General features: G+C 38.5%; 1 long non-coding RNA gene across 1 annotated transcript; it reads right to left on the reverse strand.

The window, feature by feature from the left end:
* Nucleotides 1-1,898: 1,898 nt before the first annotated feature.
* On the reverse strand, nucleotides 1,899-15,285 carry LOC147361731 (uncharacterized). Its single transcript, XR_015137613.1, has 3 exons — nucleotides 15,179-15,285; nucleotides 4,926-5,014; nucleotides 1,899-2,031 (listed from the first exon to the last, which is right to left on the reverse strand). It is a non-coding gene; the product is annotated as an uncharacterized LOC147361731 (long non-coding RNA).
* Between the last annotated feature and the right edge of the window lie 12,058 nt (nucleotides 15,286-27,343).

The raw sequence follows: 27,343 nt of genomic DNA on the forward strand, positions 1-27,343 counted from the left end.
AACAATTACTGCTACTTGCACAAGCAATGCATCAGAGACATCTTAGACATCTGTCTGCATCTGATATGAGCCAAAAGACCACATATGCCCCCTTGCTTTAGCATTCTCCTCTTCTGGGACAAGGTTCCTGGTTCTGGGAAAGGGAAAGCACATGCTTAAAAGAAATAGAGCCAACTTGAACCTAGCTCAGGGCTTCTGTTCCAGCAACTTGGAATCAAGCACCACCCTTCATAGGGTATCATTGGCCACAAGTAGAGGGGAAGCCCCACCTCACACCAGCTCCATTTCGAGCCACTCAACATCCAGTCACATCTTCTATGAAGGCGGTAGCTGCCAATATACCCTCCAAACTCATGCCAAACCCAGTACTCCCACCAAAGACACTGGGCACACACAGTCAGTATATGGCTGCTTCCACAAAAGAACAGCTCTTCAAGACAGCAATATATAACTTTTATTGAATGTTAAGCAAAATGAAAAGGCAGAGAGATTAGTCTCAATTAAAAGGGCCAGAAAAAATCCTGAAAAAAAAATGGAACAGAAATGACCATTTACCAGATAAATAATTCAAAGAATTATTAATAGGAATGATAACTGAGTTGGGGGGGGAATAAAATCAGTTGAACATGGTGATAATGTTATCAAGAAATTAGAAAATTTAAAAACTCAGACAGAAATGAAAGTGATATAGATGATAGAGTAATAAATATTACCCAATCAAAACAGCAAAAAATAAATAAATTTAACAAATGAGATCAGTTTCTCATTTCATCTCAAAAAATCTCTAGGAAAACATTAAGAGTATAAACATCTACATTATAAGATTCATATATACAAAGGAGAGAGAGAAGGGGACTAAAAATGTATTTGAAAAAAATATGGCTGAAAACTTGGCAAATCTGAAAAAGAAAGCATATCACACAGGGTACCAAACAAACCCACAGGAAGACATATCATAATTAAAATAACAAATGTTTAAGCTAGAATTCTAAAGGTAACAAAAGAAAAATATACAAGGAAATTCATAAGGCTATTAGCCGTTTTTCTGAAGAAACTTTACAAGCCAGAAGGGATAGGCATTATACATTCAAAGTAACAAAAGATTAAAAGAAAATATTGCAAATGCAACTATACAAAAATTTAAAGGATAAATATGAAGATATAAAATATGGCATCAAAAGCACAAAATGCGGGAGACAGAGTAAAAATGTGAATCTTTTGGAATGTATTTGAACTTAAATGTAGATACTGTTATAAGTCAATATATAGGAACTCCATGGCACAAGTGAAAAATCTACAATAGACACACCAAAGCTCAAAGAAAAGAACAGAAAGAAAGCTACTAAAGTAAATTATAAAATCACAAGGGAAAAATCAAAGAGAAGAAAAGTAAAGAGAGAGCTACAAAAAAAACGAAAAACAATAAAATGGGATTAATTATGATGAGTTTGATGATTACTTTAAACATTAATGGACTAAATGCTATAACCAAAAACACAGAGAAGTTAATTGGATACAAAAAAAAAAAAAAAAACCAGACCCATCTATATGCAGCCTACAAGAGACTGACTTCAGAGCTAAAGATACAAACACCCTAAAACTAAAGTTTATTTTATGTAAACAGAAATGACAAGAATATGAAGATAGTAATACTTAGACAAATTAGACTTTAAAACTATGGCTGGAACCAAAGGTGAAGAAGGGCATTACGTAAAGATGAAGAGATCAGTAAAGAGGATATTATACTCATTAACATATATGCACCCAATATAACAGCACGTAAATATATAAAGCAAACACAGCAGGAATAAAGGGAAAATTGACTATAATAAAAAATAATCTGATAATTTTCTTATCAATGAATAAACCATCCAGACAGAAAATCAATACGGCAACAGTGATCTTAAAGGACTTTTATTTAAAAGATTTTTAAAAAATTAAAAAATAAAAGATATCCAGATGACATACTGGAGTAAGGTGCCACTTCCTTTTCCAGGGGATCTTCCCAATCCAAGGACTGAAGTTGGTCTCCTGCATTGCAAGAAGATTCCTTACCATCTGAGCCACAAGGGAAGCCCTAAGTGCACATGAATATTTCAAGTGCACAAGAAATAACCTCACAAATAGATCACATGCTGCTGCTGCTGCTGCTAAATCGCTTCAGTCATGTCCAACTCTGTGCAACCCCATAGACAGCAGGCCACCAGGCTCCCCCGTCCCTGGGATTCTCCAGACAAGAACACTGCAGTGGGTTGCCATTTCCTTCTCCAATGCATGAAAAAGTGAAAGAGAAGTCGTTCAGTCGTGTCCGACTCCTAGCGACTCCATGGACTGCAGCCTACCAGGCTCCTCTCTCTGTCCACGGGATTTTCCAGGCAAGAGTACTGGAGTGAGTTGCCATTGCCTTCTCCATGCTAAGCCACAGAACAAGTCTCAACAAGTTAAAGAGGATAGAAATTACAGCAATCATTTTTTCTGACCATAATGGTATGAAACTAGAAATAAATCAAGAAAACAAAGTAAGGAAAGAATAAACATGTGGAGACTAAACATCCTGTTACTAAAATAATAATGAGCAAATTAAAAACTCAAGAAGGAAATCATAAAATAACTTGAGACCAATGAAAATGGAAATAAACTCTCCAAAATCTATGGACTATAGCAAAAGAAGGTCTAAGAAGGAAGTTTGAAGAGACACAGGCCTTCCTCAAGAAACAAGAAAAATCTCAAACAACTTAACCTACCATCTAAAGGAATTAGAGAAAAAAGAACAAAGAAAGCCCAAAGTCAGCAGAGTGTAGGAAATACTAAAGTCTAGAGAGGAAAGAAATAGAATAGAGATTGGAAAAAAAAAAAAAGAAACATAGAAAATATCAGTGGAACCAAGAGTTGACTTTTTGAAAAGTTAAAAAAAAAAAAAAATGATAGAACTTTAGCCTGGCTTATCTAGAAGAAAAGAGGGCTGACTAAGATAAGCAAAATAAGGAAATTTGAAATGAAAAAAGGATAAATAACAGCACTACAGAGATACAAAAAAGTCATAAAGGAGTGATATGAATAGTTATATGCCAAAAATTAGACAAACAAGAAGAAATAACAAAATTTCAAGAAGCATACACACTGCTAAGACCAAATAAAGAAGAAACAGACCATATGAACACATCAATTACTAGTACTGAAATTCAATTTGTAATAAAAGTAACTTCCAGAAAACAAAAGTTCAGGACTGGACAGTTTTATAGGGGAATTCTACCAAACATATAGAGAAGAATTAATACCTATCCTCAAAATATTCCAAGAAAATGAAGAGGATGGGACATTCCCAAAAACATTCTGTTAGACCTCCATTGCCCTGTTACTTAAACTAAATAAAAATAGTACCAAAAATGAAAATTGCAGGCCCAAAACTCTGATAAATTTAGATGCAAATATCCTCAACAAAATATCAGCAAACAAAGTCCAACAAATATATTTAAGGATTTAATATTATCAAGTGGCATTTATTCCATGAACACACAAATTGTTCAATATCTGTAAATCAATCAATTTGATATACTATGTTAAGTTAAAAAGAGGTAAAAAACATCACAATCATCTCAACAGACAGAGAAGAAGCATTTGACAAGATGCAGTATACATTCATGGTAAAAACTCTTTTAAAAAAGGAGATATAGATGGAACATATATCAAAATAATAGAGGTCATTTATGACAAACCCACAACTAGCATCATATTCAACAGTGAAAAGTTGAAACTTTTCACTATTCACTGTTCCTCTAAATTTAGCAACAAGGCAAGAATGCCCATTTTCACCAATTCTATTTCACATAGTATTGAAAGTCCTAGCCACAGTAGTCAGACAACAAAAAGAAATAAAACATCCATATTGGAAGGAAAGAAGTAAATTCGTCATTATTTGCAGATGATATGATTCTTTATATAGAAAAGTCTCCCCCCAAAATTATAAGAACTAATAAATAAATTCAGTTAAGTTGCAGGATACATGATTAATACACAGAAATATGTTGCATTTCTACATAGCAATAATGAAATATCAGAAAGAAAAAAGAGAAAAAAATCACTTAAAATTCATCATAAATAATAAAATACTTAAGAATAGACTTAACCAAGAAAGTGAAATGCTTATACTCTGAAAATTATAAAACACCAAAGAAGGAAATTAAAGATGATACAAAGAAATCAAAAGATATCCCATGCTCTTATATTGGAAGAATTAATATTTTTTAAATGGCCATACTACTTAAAGAAATCTACATATTTAGTTCAATCCTTATCAAAATACACACGACATTTTTCATATAACTAGAACAAAGAATCCTAAAATGTATATGAAAAAACAAAAGACATTAAGTTGCCAAAACAATCTTGAGAATGAAAAAATAAAGCTGGAGGCATAATCTCCTGGACTTCATAGGACACTACAAAGCTACAATAATCAATGAATTTGGTAAAGTTTGAAGGTTAAAAAATTAATAATACAGAAATTTTTTACATTTTTATACACTAACAATAAAAGACCAGAAAGAGAAATTCAAGAAAGAACCCCATTTAAAATTAAAATAAAAAAATAAAATACCTAAGAATAAATGTATCTAAGGAGACAAAAGAACTGCACTCTGAAAATTATAAGATTCTGATAGAAGTAATCAAAGATGACTCAAACAGATGGAAAGATATACTATATTACTGGACTGAAAGAATTAATACTGTCAAAATCAATATTGCCAAATAGCCAAAGAAATCTTAAAAAAAAAAAAACAAACAAAAAACAGAGTTAGAGGAACAAGCTTCCTACATCAGATTATGCTACAAAGCTATAGTCAGCAAACAGTATGATACTGGAATGAAAATAGATACATAGATCAATGGAACAGGATAGAAACCCTATCAATAAACCCACTCACCTATGGTCAACTAATTTACAACAAAGGAGGCGAGACTATGCAATGAGGGAAAGACAGTCTCCTCAATAAATGGTGTGAAAACTGGACAGCTGCATGCAAAAAAAAAAAAAAGAAAGAAAGAAATTAGGACACTGTTTAACACCATACACAAAAATAAACTCAAAATGGTTTAAAGACCTAAATTTGAAGTTGAACATTATAAACTCTTAGAGGAAAACATAGGCAGAACTGTCTGACATAAATAGCAGAAATATCTTTTTAGATTCTTCTCCCAGAGTAATGGAAATAAAAATAAACAAATTAAACCTAATTAAACTCAAAAGATTTTTTTCAACAAAGGAAATCATAAATAAAATGAAAAGACAACCCACAGATGGAAGCAAATATTTGCAAATGTGACCAACAGGGATTAGTCTCTGAAATTTACAAATAGCACATGCAGTTTAATATCACCAAAACAGTCCAATCAAAGAGTGGGTTCAGTTTAGTTCACTTCAGTCACTCAGTCATGTCTGACTCTTTGCAACCCCATGAACCACAGCACCCCAGGCCTCCCTGTCCATCACCAACTCCCGGAGTCCACCCAGACCCATGTCCATAGAGTTGGTGATGCCATCCAGCCATCTCATCCTCTGTCGTCCCCTTCTCCTCCTACCCTCAATCTTTCCAAGCATCAGAGTTTTTTCCAATGAGTCAGCTCTTCACATCAGGTGGCCACAGTATTGGAGTTTCACCTTCAACATCAGTCCTAGAATATCTAAGTAGACATTTTCCCAAAAAAGACATACGGGTGGTCAAGAGGCAAATGAAAAGATGTTCAGTTCAGTTCAGTCACTCAGTCATGTCCGACTCTTTGCAACCCCATGAACTGCAGCACGCCAGGCCTCCCTGTCCATCACCAACTCCCAGAGTTCACTCAAACTCACGTCCATCAAGTCAGTGATGCCATCCAGCCATCTCATCCTCTGTCGTCCCCTTCTCCTCCTGCCCCCAATCCCTCCCAGCATCAGAGTCTTTTCCAATGAGTCAACTCTTCGCATGAGGTGGCCAAAGTACTGGAGTTTCAGCTTTAGCATCATAGGGAAATGCAAACCAAAACCAAAATGAGATATCATATCACACCAGTCAGAATGACTATCATTAAAAAATCCACAAACAATAAATGTTGGAGAGGGTATGGAGAGAAGGGAACCCTCCTAAACTGTTGGTGGGAATGTAAAGTGGGGCACCCACTATGGAGAACAATATGGATGTCCCTCAAGAAACTAAAAATAGAGCTACCATATAGAGATAACAAGGGAACATTTCATGCAAAAATGGGCACAATAATGGATAGAAATGTTATGGATCTACCAGAAGCAAAAGATATTAAGAAAAGATGGCAAGAATACACAGAAGAACTATGCAAAAAAAATCTTCATAAGCCATATAACCATAATGCTATGATCCCTCACCTAGATCCAGACATCCTGGAATGCAGTCAAGTGAGCCTTAGGAAATATCACTAAGAACAAAACTAGTTGAAGTGATGGAATTCCAGTGGAGCTATTTCAAGTCTTAAAAGATGATGCTGTTAGAGTGTTACACTCAATATGCTAGCAAATTTGGAAAACTCAACAGTGGCCAGTGGTCATGTATGGATGTGAGAGTTGGACTATAAAGAAAGCTGAGTGCCAAAGAATTGATGCTTTTGAACTGTGTGGTATTGGAGAAGACTCTTGAGAATCCCTTGGACTACAAGGAGATCCAACCAGTCCATCCTAAATATCAATCCTGGGTGTTCATTGGAAGGAATGATGTTGAAGCTGAAACTCCAATACTTTGGCCACCAGATGAGAAGAGCTGACTCTCAAATTTTGAAAGACCCTGATATTGGGAAAGATTGAGGGCAGGAGGAGAAGGGGACGACAGAGGATAAGATGGTTGGTTGGCATCACCGACTCAATGGACATGGGTTTGGGTGAACTCAGGGAATTGGTGATGGATAGGGAGGCCTGGTGTGCTGTGGTTCATGGGGTCACAAAGAGTTGGACATGACTGGGCAACTGAACTGAACTGAACTGAACAGTGGCCACTGGGCTAGAAAAGGTCAGTTTTCATTCTAATCCCAAAGAAAGGCAATGACAAAGAATGTTCAAACTATAGCACAGTTGTACCCATCTCACACACTAGCAAAGTAATGCTCAAAATTCCCCAAGGGAGGACTCAACAGCATGTGAACCAAGTACTTCCAGATGTTCAAGTTGGTTTTAGAAAAGGCAGAGGAACCAGAGATCAAATTGCCAATACCTGTTAGATCATCAAATAAACAAGAGTTCCAGAAAAACATCTACTTCTGCTTTATTGACTATGCCAAAGCCTTTGACTGTGTGGATCACAACAAACTGTGGAAAATTCTTCAAGAGATAGGAACACTGGACCACCTTACCTCCCTCCAGAGAAACCTGTATGCAGGTGAAGAAGCAACAGTTAGAACTGGACATAGAAAAAAGGAATGGTTCCAAAATGGGAAAGGGGTACCTCAAGGCTGTATATTGTCACCCTGCTTATTTAACTTATATTCAGAACACATCATGCGAAATGCCAGGCTGGATGAAGCACAAGCTGGAATCAAGACTGCCAGGAGAAATACCAATAACCTCAGATACACAGATGACATTACCCTTATAACAGAAAGTGAAAAGGAATTGAAGAGCTTCTTGATGAAAGTGAAAGAGGGAAGTGAAAAAGCCTGCTTAAAACTCAACATTCAAAAAACCAAGATCATGGCATCTGGCCCCATCACTTCATTGCAAATGGTAAAACAATGGAAACAGTGACAGACTTCATTTTCTAGCGTACAAAATCACTGCAGATGGTGACTGCACTCATGAAATTAAGACACTTGCTCCTTGGAAGAAAAGGTATGACAAACCTAGACAGCACATTATAAAGCAGAGACATTACTTTGCTGACAACATGAAAGTGCTAGTTGCTCAGTCATATCTGAATCTTTGTGACCCCATCCACTAAACAGCCCATGGAATTCTCCAAGCCAGAATACTGGTGTGGATAGCCTTACCCTTCTACCCAACCCAGGAATCGAACCAAAGTCTTCCACATTGCAGGCAAATTCTTTACCAGTCGAGCCATAAGGGAATATTCCGAAGAATATTGGAATGTGTAGCCTATACCTTCTCCAGGAGAAATTGACCCAGAACTTGAACCAGGGTCTCCTGAATTGCTGAAGAAGATAATAGCACCCTACTCCAGTACTCTTGCCTGGAAAATCCTATGGATGGAGGAGCCTGGTAGGCTGCAGTCCATGGGGTTGCTAAGAGTCACACACGACTGAGCAACTTCACTTTCACTTTTCACTTTCATGCATCAGAGAAATAGCAACCCACTCCAGTGTTCTTGCCTGAAGAATCCCAGGGACGGGGGAGCCTGGTGGGCTGCTGTCTATGGGGTTGCACGGTGTTGGACATGACTGAAGCGACTTAGCAGCAGCAGCAGCAGCTCCTGAGTTATTGTTGGATTCTTTAACAAAGGAGCTATCAGAGAAGCTCTTCCAAAAAAGGTCTGTCTATTCAAAGCTATGGTTTTTCCAGTAGTCACGTATAGATGCGAGAGTTGGGCCATAAAGAAAGCTGAGCACTGAAGAATTGATGCTTTTGAACTGTGGTGTTGGAGAAGACTCTTGAGATTCCATTGAACTGCCAGGAGATCAAACCAGTCAGTCCTAAATGAAATCAGTCCTGAATATTCATTGGAAGAACTGATGCTGAAGCTGAAGCCCCAATACTTTGGCCACCTGATGTGAAGAACTGACTCCTTGGAAAAAACCGTGATGCTGGGAAAGATTGAAGGCAAGAGGAGAAGTGGACTATAAAGGATAAGATGATTGGATGGCATCACTGACTGGAAGGACATGAGCTTGAGCAAGCTACAGGAGTTGGTGATGGACAGAGAAACCTGGAGTGCTGCAGTCTGTGGGGTCTCAAAGTATTGGACACGACTGAGCAACTTAACTGAACCTATGACCCTGCAATCTAACTCCTGGGTGAATTCCTGAAGAAAAATATGGTCTAAAAGGATACATGCACCCCAGTCTATGTTTATTGCAGCACTGTTTACAATAGCCAAGACTTGGAAGTAACCTCAATGTCCATCGACAGAAGAATGAATAAAAATGAAGATGTTGGACATATATACATTGGAATATTATTGCTGTTGAATTGCCCAGTCATGTCCAACTGTTTATGACCCCATGAACTATAACAAGCCAGGCCTGCCTTTTCCTCACCATCTCCCAAAATTTGCCCAAGTTCATATCCATTGCATCAGTGATGCTATTCAGCCATCTTATCCTCTGATGCCCTCTTCACCTTCTAGCCTCAATCTTTCCCAGCTTCAGGGACTTTTTCAATGAGTTGGCTGTTCACATCAGGTGACCAAAATACAGGAGCTTCAGCCCCAACATCAGTCACTCCAATGAATATTCAGGGTTGTTTCCCTTTAAGATTGACTGGTTTGATCTCCCTGCTGCCCAAGGGACTCTCAAGGAGTCCAGCACCACCATTCAAAGGCATCTGTTCTTTGTTGCTCTGCCTTCTTTATGATCCAGCTCTCATAACCGTAAGTGACCACTAGGAAGACCATAGCTTGATTGTACAGAACTTTGTCTGTACAGAGTAATGTCTCTGTTTTTCAATATATTGCCAAGGTTTGTCATAGCTTTCTTGCCAAGAAGCAATCATCTCATTCATGGCTACATTACTTGGCCATAAAAAGAATGAATTAATGCCATTTGCATCAACATAGATGGACCTAGAGATTGTCATACTTAGTTGAAGTAAGTCAAAGAAAAACAGAAATATCATACGATATCACTTACATGTGGAATCTAAAAAAAAAAATGATACAAATGAACTTATTTACAAAACAGACATACTCACAGAGGATTTCCTATGATTATCAGAAGAAGGAGGCATAGTAAATGAGTTTGAGACAGACATGCACTCACTGATACATTTAAACTAGATAATCAACAAGGACCTACTGCATAGCACAGGTGAAAGTGAAAGTATTAGTCGCTCAACCACGTCTGATTCTGAGCAAGGCCATATACTGTAGCCTGCCAGGCTTCTCTGTCCATGGAATACTCCAGGCAAGAATACTAGAGTGGGTAGTCATTCTCTTCCACAGGGTATGTTCCCTAACCAGGATTGAATTTGGGTCTTTGATATTACAGGCAGATTCTTTATCATCTGAGCCAAACATTGCTTAATTTTATGTGGCAACCTGAATGAGAGGGGAGTTTGGGAAAGAATAAATACATGTAATCCTATGGCTGAGCCCCTTTGCTGTCCACCCAAAACTATCACAACATTGTTAATCTGCTATACTCTATACAACATTAAAAATTTTTTTGACGTTAAACAAATAAGCAAACAAACAGAAAACAGCATGCCACTGGCACAAAAACAGGCAATGGAGGGAAAAAAAAAAAAAAAAACAATCAGTGGAACAGAAGAGAGAGCCCACAAATAATTTAACACTCACACGTTAGGAAAGTAAAGCTCAGAATTCTCCAAGCCAGGCTTCAGGGATACATGAACTTCCAGATGTATAAGCTGGTTTTAGAAAAGGCAGAGGAACTATAGATCAAATTGCCAACATTGGCTGGATCATCGAAAAAAACAAGAGTTCCAAAAAACATCTATTTCTGCCTTATCGACTATGCCAAAGCCTTTGACTGTGTGGATCACAATAAACTGTGCAAAATTCTGAAAGAGATGGGAATACCAGACCACCTGACCTGCCTCTTGAGAAACCTATATGCAGGTCAGGAAGCAACAGTTAGAACTGGACATGGAACAACAGACTGGCTCAAAATAGGAAAAGGAGTACGTCAAGGATGTATATTGTCACCCTGCTTATTTAACTTATATGCAGAGTACATCATGAGAAACACTAGGCTGGAAGAAGCACAAGCTGGAATCAAGATTGCTGGGAGAAATATCAATAACCTCAGATATGCAGATGACACCACCCTTATGGCAGAAAGTGAAGAGGAACTAAAAAGCCTCTTGATGAAAGTGAAAGAGGACAGTGAAAAAAATGGCTTAAAGTTCAACATTCAGAAAACGAAGATCATGGCATCTGGTCCCATCACTTCATGGAAAATAGATGGGGAAACAGTGGAAACAGTGTCAGATTTTATTTTGGGGGGCTCCAAAAGCACTGCAGATGGTGACTGCAGCCATGAAATTAAAAGATGTTTACTCCTTGGAAGGAAAGTTATGACCAACCTAGACAGCATATTCAAAAGCAGAGACATTACTTTGCCAACAAAGGTCCGTCTAGTCAAGGCTATGGTTTTCCTAGTGGTCATGTATGGATGTGAGAGTTGGACTGTGAAGAAAGCTGAGTGCCAAAGAATTGATGCTTTTGAACTGTGGTGTTGGAGAAGACTCTTGAGAGTCTCTTGGACTGCAAGGAGATCCAACCAGTCCATCCTAAAGAAAATCAGTCCTGGGTGTTCATTGGAAGGACTGGTGCTGAAGCTGAAACTGCAATACTTTGGCCACTTCAGGCAAAGAGTTGACTCATTAGAAAAGACCCTGATGCTGGGAGGGATTGGGGGCAGGAGGAGAAGGAGATGACAAAGGATGAGATGGTTGGATGGCATCACCGCCTCGATGGACATGAGCTTGGGTAAACTCCGGGAGTTGGTGATGGACAGGGAGGCCTGGCGTGCTGCAATTCAAGAAGTTGCAGAGTCGGACATGACTGAGTGACTGAACTGAACTGACTGATGGTCAATTGATCTGCAACAAAATAGGCAATAATATACAATGAGTAAAAGACGGTCTTTTCAGTAAGTGGTGTTCAGAAAACTAGAAAACATCATATAAAAATGAGATTATAATATTTCCTCACATCAAATAGAAAAATAAACTAAAAATGAATTAAAAACCTAAATGCAATACTCAAACTCACAAATGCAAATATATGCAGAACATTCTTTGATATAAATCATAGCAATGTTTTTTATTTGTCTCACAAGGCAAGATAAGAACAAGAGTAAATAAATGGATGTCACTAAAAGGCTATAATTTGGCACTCTGCTTCTTTAACTGATATGGAGAGTACATCATGAGAAATGCTGGGCTGGAAGAAGTACAAGCTGGAATCAAGATTGCCGGGAGAAATATCAATAACCTCAGATATGCAGATGACACCACCCTTATAGGCAGAAAGCAAAGAACTAAAGAACTTCTTGATGACAGTGAAAGAGGAGAGTGAAAAAGTTGGCTTAAAGCTCAACATTTAGAAAACGAAGATCACGGCATCTGGTCCCATCACTTCATGGCAAATAGATGGGGAAACTGGAAACAGTGAGAGACTTAATTTGGACTCCAAAATCACTGCACATGGTGACTGCAGCCTTGAAAGTAAAAGACGCTTGCTCCTTGGAAGAAAAGTTATGACCAATCAAGACAGCATATTAAAAAGCAGAGACATTATTTTGCCAAGAAAGGTCTGTCTAGTCAAAGCTATGATTTTTCCAGTAGTCATGTATGGATGTGAGATCTGTATTACAAAGAAAGCTGAGGGCCAAAGAATTGATGCTTTTGAACTGTGGCGTTAGAGAAGACTCTTGAGAGTCCCTTGGACAGCAAGGAGATCCAATCAGTCCATCCTAAAGGAAATCAGTCTTGAATATTCATTGGAAGGACTGATACTGAAGCTGAAACTCCAATACTTTGGCCACCTGAAGTGAAGAACTGACTCATTTGAAAAGACCCTGCTTGAAAAGGGTCTGGGAAAGATTGAACCTGGCAGGAGTAAGGGATGACAGAGGATGAGATAGTTGAATGGTATCGCTGACTCAATGGACATGAGCTTGAGTAAGCTCTGGGAGTTGGTGATGGACAGGTACCCCTGGCATGCTTCAGTCCATGTCCAAAGAGTCAGATATGACTGAGTGACTGAACTGAACTGAATATTATTTTTTAAAAAAAACTTTTATTTGGACTAGAGAAAGACCTTTCAACATCTCTTATAATGTTCAAATACTTGAAAAAGTATATCAGACTATAATAAATTTACAATAATTGAAGTCTCACATAAATCTTCCCACTTAAAGCCATGAGGTCTCAAGAAATTAGCAGCAGAGTATATTAAAAACATGGATTCCCCACCACCATAGGCTTCCCTGGTGGCTCAGTTGGTAAAGAATTTGCCTACAATGTGGGAGACCTGGCTTCAATCCCTGGGTTGGGAAGATGCCCTGGAAAAGGGAAAGGCATCCCATTTCAGTATTCTTGCTGGAGATTCCAGGGCCACAAAGAGTCAGACACAACTGAATGCCTTTCACTTCTCTTCGCCACCATCATTGGCTCTCATGATTCTCATTCAGTTGGTCTCAGATGGGCTGTGTCCTGGTCAGCTAGCATTCACCTGGTTGATTCTGAATCAGGTGACCCATAGTGCACCACTTGAGAAGTAATATTAGGAAGAGACTCAAAAACCCTTTGAGAATGTTTTTATTTTTCACATTGTGCATATTTATACAGTGGTAAAGAGATAAGATTTAGAGAAATTAAAAGTTGGAAAGTAGAGTTCTAAATATGATGTGTATGTGTGTGCTTAGTCTCTCAGTCATGTCCAACTCTTTGCAATCCCATGGACTGTAAGCTACAAGGCTCCTCTGTCCATGGGGATTCTCCACGCAAGAATTCTGGAGTGGGTTGCCATGCCCTCCTCCAAAGGATCTTCCCAACCCAGGGATCAAACCCAGGTCTCCTGCATTGCAGGCAGATTGTTTACCAGTGGAGCCACCAGGATCATAGTCCAAATGAGCAAACATTATTCAGCATCACTTAGATTTGATATTTGGATCTTTTATTTTATATAGATTCATCTAGGATCAACACTTTCTCATATCTTTCAAAATGGCTTACAAATCCTTGGTGGCTCAGTTGTAAAGAATCTGCCTACCATCACAGGAGATGCAGGTTAGATCCCTGGTCAGGGAAGATTCTCTGAAGGAGATGGAAACCCAGTTCATTGCTTGTTCCTGGGAAATCTCAAGGACAGAGGAGCCTGGTGGCCTGCAGTCCACGGGGTTGCAAAAGAGCTGGACATGACTTAGTGACTAAACAACAATAAATACTCTGCTATATTTTTTGTGTGTCACTTGCTTTTAACTTTGCTTCTTTTTTGTTGTTGTTGTCCTTTCAAAAACATCTTACTATTGTCAACATGGGACAGCAAATCTACACATAATAGGGATATGTTTTGGCCATAACTGAGTTATTGATATCACTAAATTATTTTGAGTGTTGTAAAACATTTTTGCAGCAATACAACACAGGTAACTTAATTTGTCTGCTTATTCCTCGGCCTCTATAATAACAGTTTTCCTGCAGGTGGAAATGCTTTCTAGTTTGCATAATTTTGTGCTACAATATTGTACCATATTGAAATATATGATACTTTTGTTTAAGATGAATAGGTGATAAAGTGTTTTACAAGGTCTATTTTTTTCTATTACTTCCGCAATACTTTGTTGCAAAACAAACAATGAAAAACATCACCATTAACACACAAAGCACCATAAGGTTAACCTGTTTGCTTTTACTGTGATATACTGTATATTATTTGGCATTATAACAGTAAAAAGCAAATGAAAACTAAAATAGTGATGAATTTTCTCCACTCTCAATGAGAATCAAAAAAAAAAAAAAAAAGGGAACATAATTTTCCCAGGATCTTTGCTAAAATCACTTACTTTGTTCTCAAATTAATAGTCTAGGATAACTTTGAAAACAAGAAAGATAAGGTTGAACATGTAGACTTTCACTTTTCTTCTTATGAATATTCTCCTAATATATTTTTTCACAAGAACAAAGATTTGAAAATATTTATTTACATTTTTAAATCTACATGGTAGAGCTCTATTTTTCCTAATATAATTATTTTCAGAAATCTGAGTTTTTGTCCACAAGTTGGAATAGAACAATCAAATAAGTATCTGACAATAAATATTTCTGACATTGTTGTTGTTCAGTTGCCCTCTATTTCTGACATAATGGAGATAATTTAAGTAAAAAACACTTAAAGTAACAAATGAGTCACTGACTAGACAATGATTGCTGGAAGTAAGTGAATTAACACTTAGTGTTACCATGCCTCTTGTGGGACAATGTTCTTTCATGTAGCTAGAGTACCAATAGAATCAGTTACTGTTGGTATCAACTTACTTGACAACGCACACTTTGCTTATTCTTATATCGTTCCCATCCAACTTTTCCACTTTTCTATCAGTTTTTCCTACACCTCATCTTGTATCTGCTTCTAGAAAATACAAAGGATGAGAAACAAAGAAGTTGAAGAGATGAAGTGTGAAAGCCATATACCTTTGCAAAACACAGAATTGAAAAAAAGAAAATGATTCAAAAGTCAAGTCAATATAACTAGTAATGAAGAAGCTAGAGAATTTACTGCTGCTGCTGCTGCGAAGTTGCTTCAGTCCTGTCAGACTCTTTGCAACCCCATAGATGGCAAACCATGAGGCTCCTCCTTCCTTGGGATCCCTCCAGGCAAGAATATTGGAGTGGGTTGCCATTTCCTTCTCCAATGCATGAAAGTGAAAAGTGAAAGTTTTGGGTGCAGACCAAATAATGATATACTTCATATTTCATACCTAGACATTTTGGTTTTATGTGAAAGTCAGTTTACAAAATTTAATAAAGTATCAGTTCAGTTCAGTCGTTCAGTCATGTCTGACTCCTTGCAACCCTGTCATCGGCAACATGCCAGGCCTCCCTGTCCATCACCAACTCCTGGAGTTCACTCAGACTCACGTCCATTGAGTCAGTGATGCCATCCAGCCATCTCATCCTCTGTCGTCCCCTTCTCCTTCTGCCCCCAATCCCTCCCAGCGTCAGTCTTTTCCAATGAGTCAACTCCTCTCATGAGGTGGCCAAAGTACTGGAGTTTCAGCTTTAGCATCATTCCTTCCAAAGAAATCCCAGGGCTGATCTCCTTTAGGATGGACTGGTTGGATCTCCTTGCAGTCCAAGGGACTCTCAAGAGTCTTCTCCAACACCACAGTTCAAAAGCATCAATTCTTCGGCGCTCAGCTTTCTTCACAGTTCAACTCTCACATCCATACATGACCACAAGAAAAACCATAGCCTTGATTAGACGGACCTTTGTTGGCAAAGTCATGTCTCTGCTTTTCAATATGCTATCTAGGTTAGTCATAACTTTCCTTCCAAGGAGAAAGTGCCTTTTAATTTCATGGCTGCAGGCACCATCTGTAGTGATTTTGGAGCCCCCCAAAATAAAATCTGACACTGTTTCTCCATCTATTTCCCATGAAGTGATGGGACCAGATGCCATGATCTTCGTTTTCTGAATGCTGAGCTTTAAGCCAACTTTTTCATTCTCCTCTTTCACTTTCATCAAGAGGCTTTTAGTTCCTCTTCACTTTCTGCCATAAGGGTGGTGTCATCTGCATATCTGAGGTTATTGATATTTCTCCTGGCAATCTTGATTCCAGCTTGTGCTTCTTCCAGCCCAGCGTTTCTCATGATGTACTCTGAGTAGAAGTTAAATAAGCAGGGTGACAATATACAGCCTTGACGTACTCCTTTTCCTATTTGGAACCAGTCTGTTGTCCATGTCCAGTTCTAACTGTTGCTTCCTGACCTGCATATAGGTTTCTCGTGAGGCAGGTCAGGTGGTCTGATATTCCCATTGTATTTATATTTTCCAAATTATGGAAAACTGAGAAAATACTTTCAAATTCTCTTCTTCTGTAATGCTACTGCTGCTGCTGCTAAGTTGCTTCAGTCGTGTCTGACTCTGTGCAACCCCATGGACTGCAGCCTACCAGGCTTCTCCGTCCATGGGATTCTCCAGGCAAGAACACTGGAGTGGGTTGCCATTTCCTTCTCCCTATAATGCTACACTTCCTCCTATAATCATGGTTGTGATACAATTGCTTTTTTTTTTTTCTGCTTGCCCTCTTTGATACACTAAACAATAGTTGGTCTCATTGGTTAGTTGGCCAATACACTTGTCTATGGTTCAACAGTGCCAATACAGAAAGAAGATTTGGAGTAATATACATATGCAGAGTATTTGCTTTCATTGTTAAATAACATATCATTTCACTGTATTCAAAGATTTGTGAACTTCCACATATTCTTCCTTGGTGTATCATTATTTAGGAACATGCTAAGTTCACATGCGTGATGAAATTGAGAGAAAACACATTTCTAAAATAGGCCATAATGTGGTTTGTTGTTTTTAGGCAGGCAATAAAACTTTGAAATGAATTATAGTTACAATTCAATATAATGCAGCAAACATATGGAAAAGTATAAAGGGGAAAAATGAATAAAACTTGATCATAGCTTTCTAAGATTTCATAATTGTGTTTGTGTGTGTGTCAGGGGGTGATATACATTCTAAAATGGGAAAAGAACAATTTCAATATGAAAAGAGTGAAATGAAATTGTGGTTATTTATCATGCCGAAATAATGAACTGAAATTTTCTCTCATCAACTGGAGAGAGTATAAGTTACACAAAGGTAAAAAGTGAGGAGCACCTGTTACTTTTTGTTTAAAAGATGAGTACACAATCTTTCCTCAAGGAATCTGATCACTCTTCACTTAGGAACTCTGGATTGTGAAGAGAAGCAAGTACATAAAATTGGGAAAAGGTCCAAAATCTCTAATACAGTGTCTGAAGTCTTCTGTTTGGCAAAACTGGAAGGTGTTCCCCACCTCCTTTATTTTGGTTACTATATAAATCAGATAAGGCCTTAGTGCTCTTTATTTCTGGGAACCTCATAATCCATGGACCATAACCAAAGACTTCACTGTCAACTCATTCCCAGCAATATGAGTATTAAAATCTGTCCTGCTTCTATGCTACTTAGTCTCTGACAACCAGGTTCTTCCATTAAGTTAAAGAAACCATATCAGTTCCAGTTTATCAAGTGAGTTTCCTCCGGCATGTAATAAGAGCAAGAAACTATGCTACAAGTTCTCTCTCTAGTCCATGCCATATAAGGAATTTGCTGCTATACACAAATCTCATAATGAAAATGAACGAAAAAGTCAAGCATTTGATTGATAAACCAGCATTAAAGCCAAGATTCTGGAGTCTGCACAGACCAGTGGAGAAAGAAATTCTCTAATGAGGATAATGATAAGTAGTTTATATAGCTTTAAAATTGTTTTAAAAAACAGGATGGGGTAGAAATATGCATAGATTCTTGAGCAGTAGCAAAATATTGTATAATGATTATTGATAAAGAAGATGGAGAAGGTATCCACAGATGAACACTTTGGAATGGCCCAGAATCTGAGCATATTTTTTTATGCCATGAATTCTCACCTAAAGAAATGCACCAAGGACAATATGTATTTAAACAGTAGAATGATTAGGATGACCCATAATAAGACTGATACTTGCCTTTTCTGACAACCTTGCTGTTCAGTTGCTAAGTCGTGTTCAATTCTGCGACCTGATGAACTGCTGCACACCAAGCTTCTCTGTCCTTCTTTATCTCCTGGAGTTTGCTCAAACTCATGTCCTTTGAGTTGACGATGCCACTCAACATCTCATCCTATGTCACCCCCTTCTCCTCTTTCCCTCAGTTTTTCCCAGTATCAGGGTCTTTTTCAATGAATCAGCTCTTCACATAAGGCGGCCAAAGTATTGGAGCTTCAGATTTAGCATCAGTCCTTCCAATGAATATTCAAGGTTGATCTCCTTTAGGATTGATTGCTTTGATCTCCTTGCTGTCCAATGGCCTCTCAAGCGTCTTCTCTAGCATCACAGTTTGAAAGTGTCAATTTTTCCATGCTCAGCCTTCTTTATGGTCCAACTCTCACATCCATACCCAACTACTGGAAAAACCATAGCTTTGACTATATGGACCTTTGTCAGCAAAGTCATGTCTTTTTTTTTTTTTTTTTTAACACACTGTCTAAATTTGTCATAGCTATTCTTCCAAGGAGCAAGTGCTTTTTAATTCCATGGCTGCAGTCACCATCTGCATTGATTTTGGAGCCCAAGAAAATGAAATCTGATGCTGTTTCCACATTTTCCCCATCTATTTGCCATGAAGTATAAGGACCAGATGCCATGATAGGATCTGCCAGCCTAGTGGTACCAAAAAACAGATTCAAAAACAGTATCCATGGACACAATGTTTATTTTATTAAATTCCTACCATGTGCCAGACTCTGATGATGCAACAATGAGAGCAACAAAATACACCAAACAATAAGGAAGTCTGTTCTCATGGAAATTATGTTCTGGTAGTTAAAGATAGTCTGAAAAAAAAAAAAAAAAAAAAAACTAACCAAGGGTGAGTTCACTAGACTCTTTGATGTTTTAAACATTGAGAACCCCTGAGTTCCTGACATGATTCCACACTGCTTGTCTTTAGCAGACTAGTTATACTGGATGTTTCCATCAGGAGGAGGGCACAGTTAGTTTGATTTCCTTACTGTAACAGACACATATTTTTTATTTTAATTTATTTTCCTATTTTTTTGCCAATAATAATAATAATAAATAAATAAAACTCATTTAAGAATGTTGTGCAAACCATAGTATTCAAATTACTTCCCAATGTGAGGTAATGGGATAATTCCTTTGAAATTCACTGGTCTTTGACTGCACTTGATTTTCTAATTGTTATCTTGTTTATTTTAGAATCAAATGGTCTTGCAGAATAGTACAAAGGTTTATTCAATATAGCTATTGCTAAGGTTGAAAATATCTTATGAGGCTGAATTTTTTTTAAGACATATGGTATATGCTTTGTGACAGAATATAATATATGATGTGTATCTGATCCAGAAACAGATAATAAGGGGTGAAAGTATGGCTGATGTCTCTCATGATCATATCTAGTGACAAGCTTAGAGACTCTTTTGAGTATCCCAGGGAGGAAGAATTTGTTGGACCCAATAACAATTCCACTGAATTTGGGATTAATCAGAAAGACTATTTGATGTCAACTAGTCTGTTTGGGGAGGAGGAAATGGCAACCCACCCCAGTATTCTTGCTTAGAGAATCCCGTGGACAGAGGAGTCTGGTGAGCTGGTATCCATAGGGTCACACAAAGTTGGACCCAACTGAAGCGACTTAACATGCATGCATGAAATGGAGAGGGAAATGGCAACCCACTCCAGTATTCTTGCCTGGAGAGTCCCAGGGACTGAGGAGCCTGGTGGGCTGCTGTCTTTGGGGTTGCACAGACTTGTACACGACTGAAGTGACTTAGCAGCAGCAGCAGCAGTCTAATTTTTTTTTTTTTTGGAATATTTCATTCTATAATCATAAAAGAAAAGGAAGTCTATCACAATTTAGTTACTTTCAGTTGATCAAACACTATGATTTTCACATGTCACCTCTCACTAGTTCATATATTGGCTTTGGCTATTTTATTATTAAGAGCTTACACACCATAATGTTCCCACTACAGAGTTAAGTTTGCACTCATTCATTCACTCCTTCTACAAAATTTTTTATACTGATTACCAAAATAAGGAAAGTTCTGATTTCTACAAAGATTCAAATATAAAGTCCTGCCCTCAGTAAACTTATAAAGATTAGTGATAAAAAGGATGAATTAGAAAACAGTTATAATTAAATGTGATAATTATATATCAGAAGATGGAATAGGGGGCAGTCCTAAGATGGCAGAGGAATAGGACCGGGAGGCCACTTTCTCTCCCACAAATTCATCAAAAGATCATCTGAACGCTGAGCAAATACTACAAAACAACTTCTGAACACTGGCGGAGGACACCAGGCTCCCAGAGAGGCAGCCCATTGTCTTTGAAAGGAGGTAGGACAAAATATAAAAGATAAAAGGAGAGACAAAGGAGTTAGGGATGGAGAACCATCTGGAGGAGGGAGTCATAAAAGAGGAGAAATTTCCAAACACCAGGAAACCCTCTCACCAGCAGGTCTGTGGGGAGTTTTGGGATCTCAGAGGGCAATATAACTGGGGGAAAAAATAAATAAAACCCACAGATTATGTGCCTAACTGCAACTCCCAATGGAGAAGTAGCCCAGAGGCTCACGTCCACCACCAGCAAGTGGGGGCTGAACAGGGAGGTGCAAGCTGCATTGCTTAGGGTTAGGACTGGGCCAGAATGCCCTGAGGACAATCTGAGGGAGTTAACTTGAGATAACAACCCAAACCATGGGATAGCCAGAGAGAGGAAAAAAGGAAAGAGAGAGAGAGAGAGAACTTTCCCACATAAAGCTCTAACCTAAGGCACTGCTGGCCCACTCACAGAACAAAGGACTGAGCAAATACCAGAGAGAGATAGCTGGCAACGGACCGGCCCATCCACCGCTGGAGGCAGGGAGGCAGGCGGGTGGCAGCCAGAGCCTTTAGGCAAGGGGCAAACTCGGCCCCAGAGATGGCATCCTCTACCAAACTGCAAGCAGGCTCCCAGTTGCTAACCAAGTCTTCCTGGGATCCTGGATGGTTGATATCTGCCAGGAGGGTCACAGCCAGAGATAAGCTTTTCAGAGGAGACACACGGCACACCTGAGATGGCACTCCCACTGCGCACCCAGGAAACCAAGCGGCTGGGACAGGGGAGGTGACAAGATGCACCATCCCACCTGGGGAGAGTGTGCTGGCCAAGCACCTGGTCACCTGGGCTGCTTGGGCCTGGGAAGGGCACAAAACACAGGCCCAACCAGTCTGTGCTCTTTGTGGAGAACCAGAGAACCTGAACGGCTTAGATCTAGGAAGTACATGCAACCGAGGGCCTGCCTTAGACGATTCCCCTACAGAGCAACCTGAAGCCGGAGCAGCATAGACCGGGAAAGCACACATGCCATGAGCGGAGGCAAACCCAGTATGGCCCAGACACTGCGAGCACTCCCCACACACACCAGTGATATTTGTTTGTAATGTTCCTCCCTCCCCGCAGCACAATTGAACAAGTGAGCCTAAATAAGTGACCACCTTCGCCTCCTTGTGTCAGGGTGGAAGTTAGATACTGAAGAGACTTGCAAACAAAGGAAGACAAAATAAACAAAGAAAAGGGAACCGCTTTGGAAGTGACAGGTGCAACAGGTTAAAACCTTGTAGTTAGCATTTGTTACATTGGAAGGGACCTTTAGAACTCGAGAAGAAGTATAAGCTGGAACAAGGAACTATCTAAAACTGAACTGACCCCACACTGCCCTCAACAGCCCCAGAGAAAATCCTGGATATATTTTACTATTATCATTTTTTAACTTTTTAAATTTTTAAGTTCTTTATTATTTCTTTAATTTTCATTTTTAAAACCTACTATTACCTTGCAAAAAAAATAAAGATCCTATTGTTAGAGCAAATTTCATATATTTTTAAATAACTTTTGTGATTTTGTTTCATTTTTTAATATTGTATTTTTGGGAGTCTAACCTCTACTCTAGATTTTTAATCTCTGTTTTTTGGTATTTGTTATCAATTCTGTACCTTTAAGAATTCGTTCTTCAGTACCCATTTTTACTTAGGAGTGTGATTACTGGCTGGATTGCTCTCTCCCCTTTTGACTCTCCTTTTTCCCCCCCAGGTCACCTCTATCTCCTCCATTCCCCTTGTCTTCTCTACCTAACTCTGTGAATCTCTTTGGGTGTTCCAGGCTGTGGAGAACACTTAGGGAACTGATTACAGGCTAGATTGGTCTCTCTCCTTTTGACTCCTCCTCCTCTCCTCCTGGTCACCTCTATCTCCTTCCTCCCTCTTCTCTTCTCTATGGAACTCTATGTACCTCTCTGAGTGTTCCAGACTGTGGAGAGCAAATAGGGAATTGATTACTGGCTAGATTGCTCTCTCCCCTTTTGATTTCCCCCCTTCTCCAGGATAGATCACATCATGGGCCATAAATCTAGCCTTGATAAATTCAAAAAAATTGAAATCATCTCAAGCATCTTTTCTGATCACAATGTGATAAGATTAGATGTCAACTACAGGGAAAAAAATCTATTGAAAACAGAAACATGTGGGGGTTAAACAACACACTTCTGAATAACTAACAAATCACAGAAGAAATCAAAAAATAAATCAAAATATGCATAGAAACAAATGAAAATGAAAGCACAACAACCCAAAACCTATGGGATTCAGTAAAAACAGTGCTAAGGGGAAGGTTCATAGCAATACAAGCTTACCTCAATAAACAGGAGAGAAATCAAATAAATAACCTAACTCTACACCTAAAGCACCTAGAAAAAAAAAAAAAAGAAAGAAAGAAATGAAGCATCCCAGGGTTAGTTCAAGGAAGAAATCATAAAAATTAGGGCAGAAATAAATGCAAAAGAAACAAAAGAGACCATAGCCAAAATCAACAAAACTAAAAGCTGGCTTTTTGAGAAGGTAAATAAAATAGACAAACCATTAGCCAGATTCATCAAAAAAAAGGGGGGGGGGGCTGGGAGAAGAATCAAATAAACAAAATTAGAAATGGAAATGGAGAAATCACAACAGACCACACAGAAATACAAAGGATCATAAGAGACTACTATCAGCAAATATATGCCAATAAAATGTACAACTTGGAAGAAATGCACTAATTCTTAGAAAAGTATAACTTATGAAAAACTGAACAAGGAAGATATAGAAAATCTTAATAGACCCATCACAAGCATAGAAATCAAAACTATAATCAGAAATCTTCCAGCAAAAAAAAAAAAAAAAAGCCCAATACCAGATGGCTTCACAGCTAAATTCTACCAAAAATGTAGAGAATAGCTAATACCTATGACCTGCCTCTTGAGAAACCTATATGCAGGTCAGGAAGCAACAGTTAGAACTGGACATGGAACAGCAAACTGGTTCCAAATATGAAAAGGAGTATGTCAAGGCTGTATATTGTACCCTGCTTATTTAACTTCTATGCAGAGTACATCATGAGAAATGCTGGGCTGGAAGAAGCACAAGCTGGAATCAAGATTGCCAGGAGAAATATCAATAACCTCAGATATGCAGATGACACTACCTTTATGGCAGAAAGTGAAGAGGAACTAAAAGTTCTCTTGTTGAAAGTGAAAGAGGAGAGTGAAAAAGTTGGCTTAAAGCTCAACATTCAGAAAACAAAGATCATGGCATCTGGTCCCATCACTTCATGGGAAATAGATGGGGAAACAGGGGAAATAGTGTCAGACTTTATTTTGGGGGGGCTCCAAAATCACTGCAGGTGGTGATTGTGGCCATGAAATTAAAAGACGCTTACTCCTTGGAAGGAAAGTTATGACTAACCTAGATAGCATATTCAAAAGCAGAGATATTACTTGCCAACTAAGGTCCGTCTAGTTAAGGCTATGGTCTTTCCAGTGGTCACGTATGGATGTGAGAGTTGGATTGTAAAGAAGGCTGAGCGCTGAAGAATTGATGCTTTTGAACTGTGGTGTTGGAGAAGACTCTTGAGAGTCCCTTGGACTGCAAGGAGATCCAACCAGTCCATTCTAAAGGAGATAAGTCCTGGGTGTTCATTGGAAGGACTGATGCTGATACTGAAACTGCAATACTTTGGCCACCTCACGTGAAAAGTTCACTCATTGGTAAAGACTCTGATGCTGGGAGGGATTCGGGGCAGGAGGAGAAGGGGATGACAGAAGATGAGATGGCTTGATGGCATCACCAACGTGATGGACATGAGTTTGAGTAGACTCTGGGACTTGGTGATGGACAGGGAGGCCTGGCATGCTGTGATTCATGGGGGTGCAAAGAGTCAGACACAACTGAGTGACTGAACTGATCCTACTCACACTCTTCCAGAAAATTGCAGAGGAAGGTAAACTTCCAAACTCATTCTATGAGGCCACCATCACTCTAATACCAAAACCAGACAAAGATGCCACAAAAAAAGAAAACTACAGGCCAATATCACTGATGAACATAGATGCAAATATCTCTAACAAAATTCTAGAAAACAGATTCCAACAACATATTAAAAAGATCATACATAATGACCAAGTGGGCTTTATCCCAGGGATGCAAGGATTCTTCAATATTCACAAATCAATCAATGTGATACACCACATTAACAAATTGAAAGATAAAAACAATATGATTATCTCAATAGATGCAGAGAAAACATTTGACAAAATTCAACATACGTTTATTATAAAAACCCTCCAGAAAGAAGGCATAGAAGGAACATATCTCAATGTAATAAAAGTTATATATGATAAACATCATTATCATTAGCCATTAACCTCAATGGTGAAAAATTGAAAGCATTTTCCCTGAAGTCAGGAACAAGATAAGGATGCCCACTCTCACCACTACTATTCAACAGTTTGGGAAGTTTTAGCCAGACCAATCAGAGAAGAAAAAGAAATAAATGGAATCCAGATTGGAAAAGAAGAAGTGAAACTCTCACTGTTTGCAGATGACACAATCCTCTACATAGAAAGCCCTAAAGACTTCACCAGAAAATTACTAGAGCTAATCAACGAATATAGTAAAGTTGCAGGATATAAAATTAACACACAGAAATCCCTTGCATTCCTGTACACTAACAATGAGAAAACAAGAGAAATTAAGGAAACAATTCCATTCACCATTGCAACAAAAAGAATAAGATACTTAGGAATAAATCTACTTAAAGAAACAAGGGACATTATATATATATATATAAAACACTGATGAAAGAAATCAAAGATGAGACAAATAGATGGAGAAATATTTCATGATCATTCATCAGAAGAATCAATGTAGTGAAAACGAGTATACTACCCAAAGCAATCTACAGATTCAATGCAATCCCTATCAAGCTACCAATGGTATTTTTCAGAAAACTAGAACCAGTAATTTCACAATTTGTATAGAAATACAAAAAACCTCGAATAGCCAAAGCAATCTTGAGAAAGAATGGAACTGGAGGAATCAACCTGCCTGACTTCAGGCTATACTGCAAAGCAACTCTCATCAAGATAGTATGGTCCTGGTGCAAAGACAAAAATATAGATCAATGGAACAAAATAGAAAGCCCAGAGATAAATCCATGCATCTATGGACACCTTATCTTTGACAAAGGAGGCAAGAATATACAGTGGAGAAAAGACAATCTCTTTAACAAGTGGTGCTGGGAAAACTGGTCAACCACTTGTAAAAGAATGAAACTAGAATACTTTCTAACACCATACATAAAAATAAACTCAAGATGGATTGAAGATCTAAATGTAAGACCAGAAACTATAAAACTCCTAGAGGAAAACATAAGCAAAATACTCCCTGACATAAATCATAGCAGGATCCTCTATGACCCACCTCCCAGAGTAATGGAAATAGAAGCAAAAATAAACAAATGGGACCTAATTAAGCTTAATATCTTTTGCATAATGAAGGAAACTATAAGCAAGATGAAAAGACAGCCTTTGAAATGGGAGAAAATAATAGCAAATGAAGCAACTGGCAAAGAATTAATCTCAAAAATATACAAGCAACTCATGTAGCTCAATTCCAGAAAAATAAGCTACCCAATCAAAAAATAGGCCAAAGAATTAAACAGACATTTCCCCAAAGAAGACATACAGATGACTAACAAACACATGAAAAGATTCTCAAGATTACTCATTATCAGAGAAATGCAAATGAAAACCACAATGAGGTACCATCTCACGCCAGTCAGAATGGCTGCTATCCAAAAGTATACAAGCAATAAATGCTGGAGAGGGTGTGGAGAAAAGGGAACCCTCTTACACTGTTGGTGGGAATGCAAACTAGCTCAGCCACTATGGAGAACAGTGTGGAGATTCCTTAAAAAATTGTAAATAGAACTGCCATATGACCCAACAATCCCACTGCTGGGGGCATACACACCAAGGAAACCAGAACTGAAAGAGATACATGTACCCCAGTGTTCATTGTAACACTGTTTACAATAGCCAGGACATGGAAGCAACCTAGATGTCCGCTGGCAGACAAATGGATAAGAAAACAGTAGTACATATACACAATGGAATATTATGCAGCTATTAAAAAGAATGCATTTGAATCAGTTCTAATGAGATGGATGAAACTGGAGCCTGTTATACAGAGTGAAATAAGCCAGAAAGAAAAACACCAATACAGTATATTAACATGTATATATGGAATTTAGAAAGATGGTAATGATGACCCTATATGTGAGATAGCAAAAGAGACACAGATGTAAAGAACAGACTTTTGGACTCTGTGAAGAAGGCAAGGGTGGGATGATTTGAAAGAATAGCATTGAAACATGTATATTAACATATGTGAAATAGATCGCCCGTCCAGGTTTGATGCATGAGACAGGGTGCTCAGGGCTGGTACCCTGGGATGACCCTGAGGGATGGGATGGGGAGGGAGGAGGGAGAGAGGGTCAGGATGGAGAGCACATGTACACCCATGG

The sequence above is a fragment of the Bos grunniens genome, chromosome 12 (genome assembly GCF_055505025.1).
Source record: "Bos grunniens cultivar Pamir isolate PY7600 chromosome 12, Bosgru_T2T1.0, whole genome shotgun sequence".
NCBI classification, from domain to species: domain Eukaryota; kingdom Metazoa; phylum Chordata; class Mammalia; order Artiodactyla; family Bovidae; genus Bos; species Bos grunniens.